This window comes from Cyprinodon variegatus, unplaced genomic scaffold, assembly GCF_000732505.1.
Source record: "Cyprinodon variegatus isolate N-32 unplaced genomic scaffold, C_variegatus-1.0 Scaffold1793, whole genome shotgun sequence".
In the NCBI taxonomy this organism is placed as follows: Eukaryota; Metazoa; Chordata; class Actinopteri; order Cyprinodontiformes; family Cyprinodontidae; genus Cyprinodon; species Cyprinodon variegatus.
Genome location: NW_015152246.1, coordinates 30777 through 39715, shown reverse-complemented (window position 1 = coordinate 39715; position 8939 = coordinate 30777). Strand labels below are relative to the sequence as shown.

The following is an 8939-nucleotide window of genomic DNA, read 5'->3' as shown; positions in this document are numbered from 1 at the left end:
GCGCGCTTTGGTCACGTGGTTGATTACGTTACTGTTGGTCATCTGTCCATCATCGTATAAAACCCGCCCTGACAATTTGATACTTGCGCTACTATGGAGCAATGCCAGACCGAACTTCCCGACCTCAAACCTTGTGGGCGGGACTGAGTTCGGAATGGCACCCAGGCTAGCAATTTATGCCCATAGCGAAGAACATGGTGAAGTGTGGTTTGCGCTATGTTATTCCACGCCAAAATGCAAGAGGGACAATCACAAACTAGCTGTGGGTCTAGATACGAGGCGGAGAGGAAGTGAGGGCAAATTTGTTTGGAAACGGAGGGAGATGGGGGGAAAAAAGTGCGGGGTTCAAGGTGGAAAAAGAGTCCCGGCATTCTCGTTCACCTAGAGCAGATGTAGATTTGACCAATCAGATTCCTCCTGTCTGCGGTCACATAGAATTTTGAAGAAGTGCAGCAGAGGGTCTGTGGAGGGTGCGGGGACGTCTCTGCGTTCCCACCTACGCAGATGACCTAGTTTTGAAGTATTAATCAGCCTTTATTAAAAAGAAAATAAGGATAAAGGAGCAAATATGTGTATGTATTTAGGAAGATTTTTGTCAACTTTTTTTCCTTCCCTGAAACATATGATCAGATATATATGCCTACTTTCTTATAAATCTTACATCAGTGCAACTTCTCACACTTCCAAGGGAAATTGTTTCCCTTTTTGGCTCTTGTTGCTTGTTAACTGTTATTTATCTTCGCACTCCACCCCAATATTTAAGTCTTCTGCAGCCTCTTTCAGGATTTCTTCACTAAGCAGAGCTTTGTGATGTTTAACATTTGCATATTGTTCTCTAACCCAAACTAACCTAACCTAACCCTTTGCAAAGCCCTCCTCAGCTTCCTCACTGATCCGTCTGTTGCTTGACTCTCTAACAAACCAAAAGGCAAACATTTAATGTGGATAAAATCACTAACAGATATACTCACAGATATAGACTCCGGTTTGTTCCACTTGAAAATATTCAGGAATATCAGAGAAAAAGGGGACAAAGTGAGCATGCATCCCAATTTTTTTTTTTACTTTTTTGGTTGATAAAAGACTTTTATAACCATGTTAGTTCTGATTTTACTTCACAGTATAAGCCTAATCTGTTTTGATCTGTCACATAAAATAACACTGAGGATGGTTTAAATGTTTGAATGTTGATCTTGTTTGAAAAAGGAGAAAAGATAATATGAACAGTACTCAGCCAAGCTCCGGTCGATCGCTCTGATAACAAGCCAATACATCCAGGTTCCTATTGCTTTATTTCTATTATATTCATCTAATGTTTATTACAACCACCCATCCATCCATTTTCCGTCATGCTTATCCCAAGCGGGGTAGCGAGGGGTGCTGGTCCCTATCTCCAGCTGTCTACCGGCTAGAGGCGGGGTTCACCTTTGACAAGTCGCCAGTCCTGATATCAACCTAAAATGTGTTTAGGAAGTATGAGGTGAATAGTTTTAACTGAAGCCAAACATAACCATGGTGAAACCAGAACCAGCTTGTATTAATTTCTCAGTGTCAAGGTTTATGCTTCAATGAAAATCCCCACAGCCCATTGACAAGCTTCATTTTTTCAAGAATATAAATGCATTTTCTAGTTTTGCAGTCTATAGCCTGTAAGGCACATCTTCTTAGCCAGGAGGTTAATGGCCTAAAAAGCCATCAATCAACTTTAGGAAAATATAGAACAGGTAATAAAGCCGATGCTTTTAGCAAAATAAACACTAAATCACAAAGGCCATGGCTGGAAACTGCTGCTCATCAGTTATAGAACTTGTTTGGATCAAACAACAAAGTTAAAAAGGAGGAGAAAAGAAATGCGGAGTTATAAACAAAACTTAAACAGAAGATGAGGTTCCAAAGTCTTCATTTTCAAAATGGTGGGTGCAGCTTTAAAAACTATGATTAGGTCTCCCCCAGCATCAATCATGAATCTGCACTCATTAAGCACATCCATAGCTAGCCCATGGCTGTAAGGCTGCTTGGTTAATTTCCTATCTAATTAGATTGAGCAGAGGGAGAGGCTCCTTAAGACTGTATGAGGAGAGCACACATGTGTCGAGTCTGCATCTGTTTACGTGAGAGTGTGCAGGCATGATGGACAGATGAGTAAGATGAGCCAGACTAAAGTTAACACCAAAAGCTAGACATCTGACAGAAAATCTGCAGATAAAAATCTACAACAGTAAAAGGCTAACGGCTCATCAAGATAAGAGTGTAGAATCCTCTTCCTTCCTAAACCTAGCAGCTGTCATATACCGCTATAGTTGTTGAAACAAATCAGGTTTTAGTACTATATATGTCTTTAGTACTGCACTTCATACTAGAAGTGGGCTCTGTTTATACTCAGTTACAAGATTTATTTTTCTATCAAATCACAGTGCAAACATTGGCTGAATGATCCTCTCAGGACATAGCCTGGCCTGCCAGGAACGGCTAAAGCCAGAGTCGGTGGAATTTGTCTAGAAGCAATATATTTTTATTTTTTCAACAGAGAAGCTCCTAAAGCTGCCAGTTGTTTAACCCTTTAAAGCCCGATCCAAGAATAAAATAAAACAGAAAATTAATTTTTTTTGGTTTGAAGTCCTTATTTGGCCTTTTAACAAAATATGTAAAAAGAAAAAACAGAAATACATTTTTGATATTGATAATTTATTACTATGCGATAAGTCAAGATGATTTTTTTTGTAGTCTTCTGCCCTCTGTTATCAGGTATATCTGATTGTGTACAATAGGATTTTGAGCAAAGTTTTTACCATTAAATTATGCAAAAGGTGTCAGATGCAAAACATTCCAGAAACCGTATGTATCAAATATGATACATTTGGCATTACAGGGTTAAGTATATATAGACACCTCTTCCGGGGGACATATTGAAGTGCATCATTAAACACTTATACAAAAGTAAATCAAAGATTTAATTGGATGCCAAATCATGGGGACACTTTGTATGATATGATACATTTTTAACTGCATGACTGTACGTTTAACACGCCCTAAAACACAGCTATATAGCATCTGTTATTGTAAACATTTGGGCCTTTTTTGAAAAAAACCCAAAAAACTTTGCACTCTAATGTGATTTTGTGAGAAATACCTATCAACGATATTGAAAACCATAAATTACAAAAACAAGTCTTCAAATATGAATACTTACATAGCTGAATGAGTATCCAACAAGTCTAATCCTGTAGGGCTGTGATGACATTTTCCACGGCCGTGTTGTTCCATAGAGCCAGTATGGATAAATATTCTCTCAACTCCTCTTTGAGGAAGAAAAGTGGAAAAGTGTGAGCAGTAACCTAGGGGTGACAACTTGTGGACGTCTCTCCCAGCATCCAGTAGGGACTGTCCAACCGTCGGGTCCCAGGGTCGTGTCCTCGGTTCCAGCTCCTGTGGAAAGAGAGGAGGTCATCCTAATGAAAGAATGCTGCTTCTCATTGCAACAACAAAGGCAGCTATTGTCAAACCTGGCAAGAGCTTGGGTGGAAGGGGCAGTCATGACCAGAGATAGAATAAATAACACAAATATGTTACTGGAATACAAAACAAGTTTTTTGCTTTAAAGAAAAAGAGGGAGAAGAATCCTAAAATGTGTTTTTACATCATGATAGTCCAGTGACAAAAGGTCAGAAATTATGGACAATTATAATATACATATTTTAAAACAGTGGATTACTTACAAGTGTTTTGGTTTGTAATTGTTGTATAAAAATTAGATAAAAGAATATATATTATCTAAGAAAGAGAATGAAGTAAAAATGTTGCACAAAAGAATGACAGCATTAGAAAATTATAATTTCCTTAAATTATATTAAAAGTTACAGCTTTCCCTCATTTTTGAGACACATGAGGTTTAGCCATCGATAAACATCAGTGGGATTATACTGGAGAGGCAACTTACCACTTGATCTCAGTGTGGATTGTTTTTTTTTCACAAGTGGTGAAACTTGAAAATAGAACATTGCAAATAGAAACTACGGAGTAGCACTCTATTCAGTGGACATTAATGGGCATTGCAGACAAAATGTTTCTAAATATTAATCCCTAACTCCTTTGTGAGTACATTTTATATATTGATTTAACATCAACTAATGTTGATTTTAGACAAGTGAGTAGCTTTTTATGGTTAAAGCATTATCATTACTTAGAACTGAGAGCACATCTCTAACGGAAAAGTTAAAAAGGAGGTAGTAGCTGTTGTTTGATCTGATCCCATCAGAATTTCTAAATTATTGGCATTAGAATAAATGCAAATGCACAATATTTTCAGGACCTTTATTCCATGCATGTTTCAGGCTTTTAACAGTAAACAAAATGATTCATTCTAATGTAGCCAAGGCAGAAGTTCAACTGAATAAACTGATTCATCCGCCTACGACACAGCCAATCAGCTTTGAATCACGCCTCCACGAAAGCCAATCGGCATCCAAAGTTCATATTATAAGGTTTTCCGATCCGTAACTCATCTGCTACCTAGTGCGCAGGCGGTGGTTGCGCTGTCTGACTTCATTCAGTTGACCCCGTTTCAACTCCCCTCCATCCCCTCCTCCACGATCGTAGCTAAGCTTCATCAGAGTGTCATTCCTCCCGGACTCTTACTGCATTCCGCGTCTCATTTCAACCGGTCCGGCAGAAGACTGCAGTGATGAACCTGGTTCTGCCAAAAGTTTCTTCCCGATGGGGAGTTTTTCCTCTCCACTGTTGCTTCATGCTTGCTCATCCTGGACAGATTCTCTCAACCTGTGTTTATCCTAGCTGGACTTCCATCTTCCAGGTCCCTGTGAAACACTAGTATGAGCTCACGCAGTCCACTGGATCTCCCCATACAGCTCATCATACTCTCTCGCCAACCAGTAGTCATGGACTTACCAACTTCATCGATCTCCACTCCACCACCAGATTCAGGCCTGGGGGGAAAACATCCCTGTTTTTTACTCCTGTTCATGCATATCAATCAAAATTCAGCACTATGTATACTGTGGAGGTCTGAGCGCCACAGACTATGAGCTCTCAGAAGAATCTGATCTACTAAAGTTGATAGTTTGTGCAAAGCTTTTCTACAAACCAGGTACACATATTTCCTTCTTCAAAAAATGTTTTTGCTATAATGGACAACACATATCTTGATCATCATAATGTGTCAGATACTGGCAAATGTGATGTATTAACACCTGTAATGCAATCTATGAAAACTGAAACTGATTTCTGCATCTAATTTTAGCAGGTCAGGTGCAAAATAACACATACAATTGCTCTGGGTCATTCTTACAAGATGGAGGCATAGGTACAATTACAGACGATAGAGAATACTCTGTGTAATTCAACCTCTTTGGATTGTCAGAACTTAAAATAGTGGAGGCATTTTATCTATCACTCAACTCCATTATCAGGAGAAATTCCTTGCAACTCTGCATTTTCTTGCATCTGCGTCTATTATCCCAATACACCATCAGTGTTTCCCTGTGTAATTTTTTTTGTAGGTGATTTCGGAGAGATACAGTTTTATTTAAGAGTTTGAGAGATGCCGGTTGCGTTACCTTGTACCTCTCTGTTGCACATAATAAAATAATTCATGCAACTCTTGCATCTAGTTACAGTAAGCATATTCAGTTACCGTAAAACTGCTTCATGTTTGACTAGGACATAAAAATGTTGTGTTGCAAGATGCAAAAGATGCATGAAATCATCAAACCAAATGGAGAAGTAGCTTGTAAAAAGCCTGTCTTTAAAGGTGGAAAACAATATTTTATATAAAGAACTGCAGCAATAAGGAATATTAAGTTGCTATTTTTCCACGTGTCTTTTTCGATTGGTGGTAAAATTAGAATTTTTTTAACAAAATCAATAGCTTCTCTCTGTACGTATGTTATATATGATCGGCACCTTTCACACAGCTGTAGTTGTGTCAAGACAATCTGCAGCAGCTTCTTTCACCTGTCTTTCATGTTTGTCAAGTTATTTTTAAAGGAATGGTTATCATTGATCAGAGAAAACATAATAGAATTTTTATCGCTATGCTGGTTAGAAGGTTTTTTTCTTTGTAATACTTCGGTGGCCAAATCATGCTACATTGTTATCCCAGGTTTTTATTTATATATTTTTATTGAATGAAAAGAAAAAAATAAAGAGGAATTCTCCATTGTAAAAAAAATTCATAATAAAAAAACATTCTTTTGTATCCTAGGTGACAAGAAAGATGATGTTGTCGCCGTTTCTGAGTGACATTGCTATTAGAATTAATAATAGGCTCTTAGACGCTGTGCCGCTAATCAGTTCAAACTGTATTGAAAAGAAAGACAATGAAATTATTTTTTTTCTATAAACTTCTTTCACATTTAAGATTTATTTGGACTAAATACGGAATCAATAAAAATATTGTCTAATAAAAGATCACTATATTTGACAGAATGTATTTTCTTTTAATACCCTACGAAATACTTCCTGGTGACAAAGAAACTTATAAGCGAGAATCCCATCTTTTCACAATGTGGGACTTTTGATCATTCAGGTAAAGTTAATTCAAAAGGTTAATAAAAAGTGATGCCTTAGACTTAATTAAATTTAATTCACTTTATCTACATAAATTTACAACACGTCATCTCAAGGCATTTTACAGAGAAAATTTAACCAAATCATCCAATCAGATTGGTTACAAGTTTTCCATCTAAGGAAAAACAGCTGATTGCATCGACTCATTGAGAAGGAAATCCCTCACACCAAGCATGCTTGTAGCGACAGCGGAGAGAAAAAACTCCATTTTAACAGGAAGAAATCTCCAGCAGAACCACGCTGGGTGTGAGCAACTGTCTGCCGAGGCCAACAGGGGTTCAAGGAGACAGAAGCAGAGATAAAAAAAACGTAATAACTGACAAGTTCAACAAAATATTATAAATCACTTTTTTAATTTTAAATGTTTTAGAATATCTTTTCTTTTTCACCAAAGTCTGCTTATGTGTGGAAGTCTCTGGTTAAAAGTGGTCCTATTTATTTAGAAAATAAATGGTTTAAAACAGTCCAAAGTGTATGCTATAATTTCCATATTGACTGCTGGAGACGCTACCTAAAGCAAACCTGAGCAGATTAACCCAAAACCTGAAATTTCATGTCTAACCACCCAGGCTCATGAACCTTTTCTCCAATGCTTAATTGCTCACCAATCATTTTTAATTAATCAAAAATAGTGTTTAAAGGTTTATGCAATTATCATTAATTTTTAAGTATATCTTTGCTAAACCAGGGCATGGTGAAATTAAATTCAGATTTACAGGCTTAACAGTGATTAATATAATTTAAACCAGACAGCCATTATCTGCACATTTTAATCCATACAAAATCAAAACATGGCTGCTTTGACTAAATTGTGAGGTCCTTTAAATATGGTGAATTTATGTAGCTACACATGTTCTAAATTTTTGAGTTGAGAGATTAAAGTAACCTTCGTTTTATTGTGTTTCTATAATCTGCCTTGTTGTAATGCCTATAGAAAATTACTATATTAATACAACCTTTTTTAGCCTTCAATAATCCATTGCTGGACCTTCAGACTGCCTGACATTGAATATGGGAACAATGAAGTAACCATTTATGTTTTGCATCCTTTGTTGTCAGTCAGATTATAAATACAGATTGACCTCATTGGTGCCCACCGGTCCCTTCTTGAACAAATGCAGCATGCATGCTACAGTCAGCTCCTGATACTAATAAGGCATGGGATATAGTGATGATGGTTGTTGTTTAGATATTTTATGATCTGGAGTTAATGATCATTTACTTAATATGCTCTATTTATCCAGAATTTGCCTATATAAATGGCCATTTAAAACTGAAATCATCCTAAAAAAAAGATGCAAACAGCCTCCCCCACCTCCACAAATGAAAATATATGTCTCTTATTCTTATTTCTGAAAGGTGCTGTATAACTAAACTAAATCAAATTAAATTGAATAGTTTAGAATATATTGAAGGATTCTGAATCAGGGAGGAAGCATAAACTCACGCTTGTTAGGTTTCTGTTTTCTGTTATGTTTTTCTTTTGAGTATCCAGTTTTGCTTTTCTCCTTGTTTACTAGTTTTTATGGTTTAATTCTTAGTTTATTGTGTTCTTTGGTTTTTTCTCAGTTACTGTCCTAGTCTTGGTTCTGTTATATTTTCTTTTTAGTGTTCAGTTTTTCTTTGCATAACCCTCATAGGACGTGGTCTACCTAGACTGGATCCTTCGAAGTCCGTGAAAATAAGGAGACCGGAAGTGTTTTGGCTGTGAATTCAAACAGGTCTACCCTTCGGCAGGTTTTACCTCCGTATGCTCTGTTGCTTAGCAACCGAGAAAGTTGACACACAAAGCAGGAAAATTAATGAGTGAATGAATGAATACCGAAGTTTTCAAAGGTTCGAATTCTTGCAGGGTGTTGCCAGAGGTCATGGAACGTTTTAAAAAAAACGTTGAATATCCATTTGCAGTTTTCACTCACTTACATGAGGCAACTGTATGCTATAACGTTTACGTACAGGCTAGCAGGATTGATAATGAGAGAGAAACCATCAAGTACAAGCAGTAGTCAACGTCACTATGTCACATGAGTGCTGAAAAAAATAAATCTATTACAAACATTTACTAGGATTCATGTTAATTTCATACTTACATGTATTTTAATCAAAACATTACAAATATCATTACGTATATATTTGTAACATATATATTTTGCCATTTCCTTGACTTTTGCTCTGTTCGAGAACCTAGGACGCGTCCTTAGAAGGCCAGATTCGAAGGGCGATTACGTCACAGCTTGGCGCCGAACAGTGGTGAAAATTGGAAGTTCAGTTTAATATAATACAAATCTGAGAAAGGTTCCGTCTGAGATTAATGAAAATAGTTGTTTTAATGGTTATAGAGTCAGATATGTGGC

General features: G+C 36.9%; 1 protein-coding gene across 3 annotated transcripts in view; it reads right to left on the bottom strand.

The window, feature by feature from the left end:
- The window catches only part of LOC107104560 (galactosylgalactosylxylosylprotein 3-beta-glucuronosyltransferase 1-like), a 41360-nt gene that overhangs the window by 22414 nt on the left and 10007 nt on the right, over positions 1 to 8939 (bottom strand). For all 3 annotated transcript variants that reach the window (XM_015404577.1, XM_015404575.1, XM_015404576.1), the window contains exon 2: positions 3191 to 3426. The gene's annotated coding sequence lies outside the window, so the exon portion shown is untranslated. The remainder of the gene's footprint in view (positions 1 to 3190; positions 3427 to 8939) is intronic.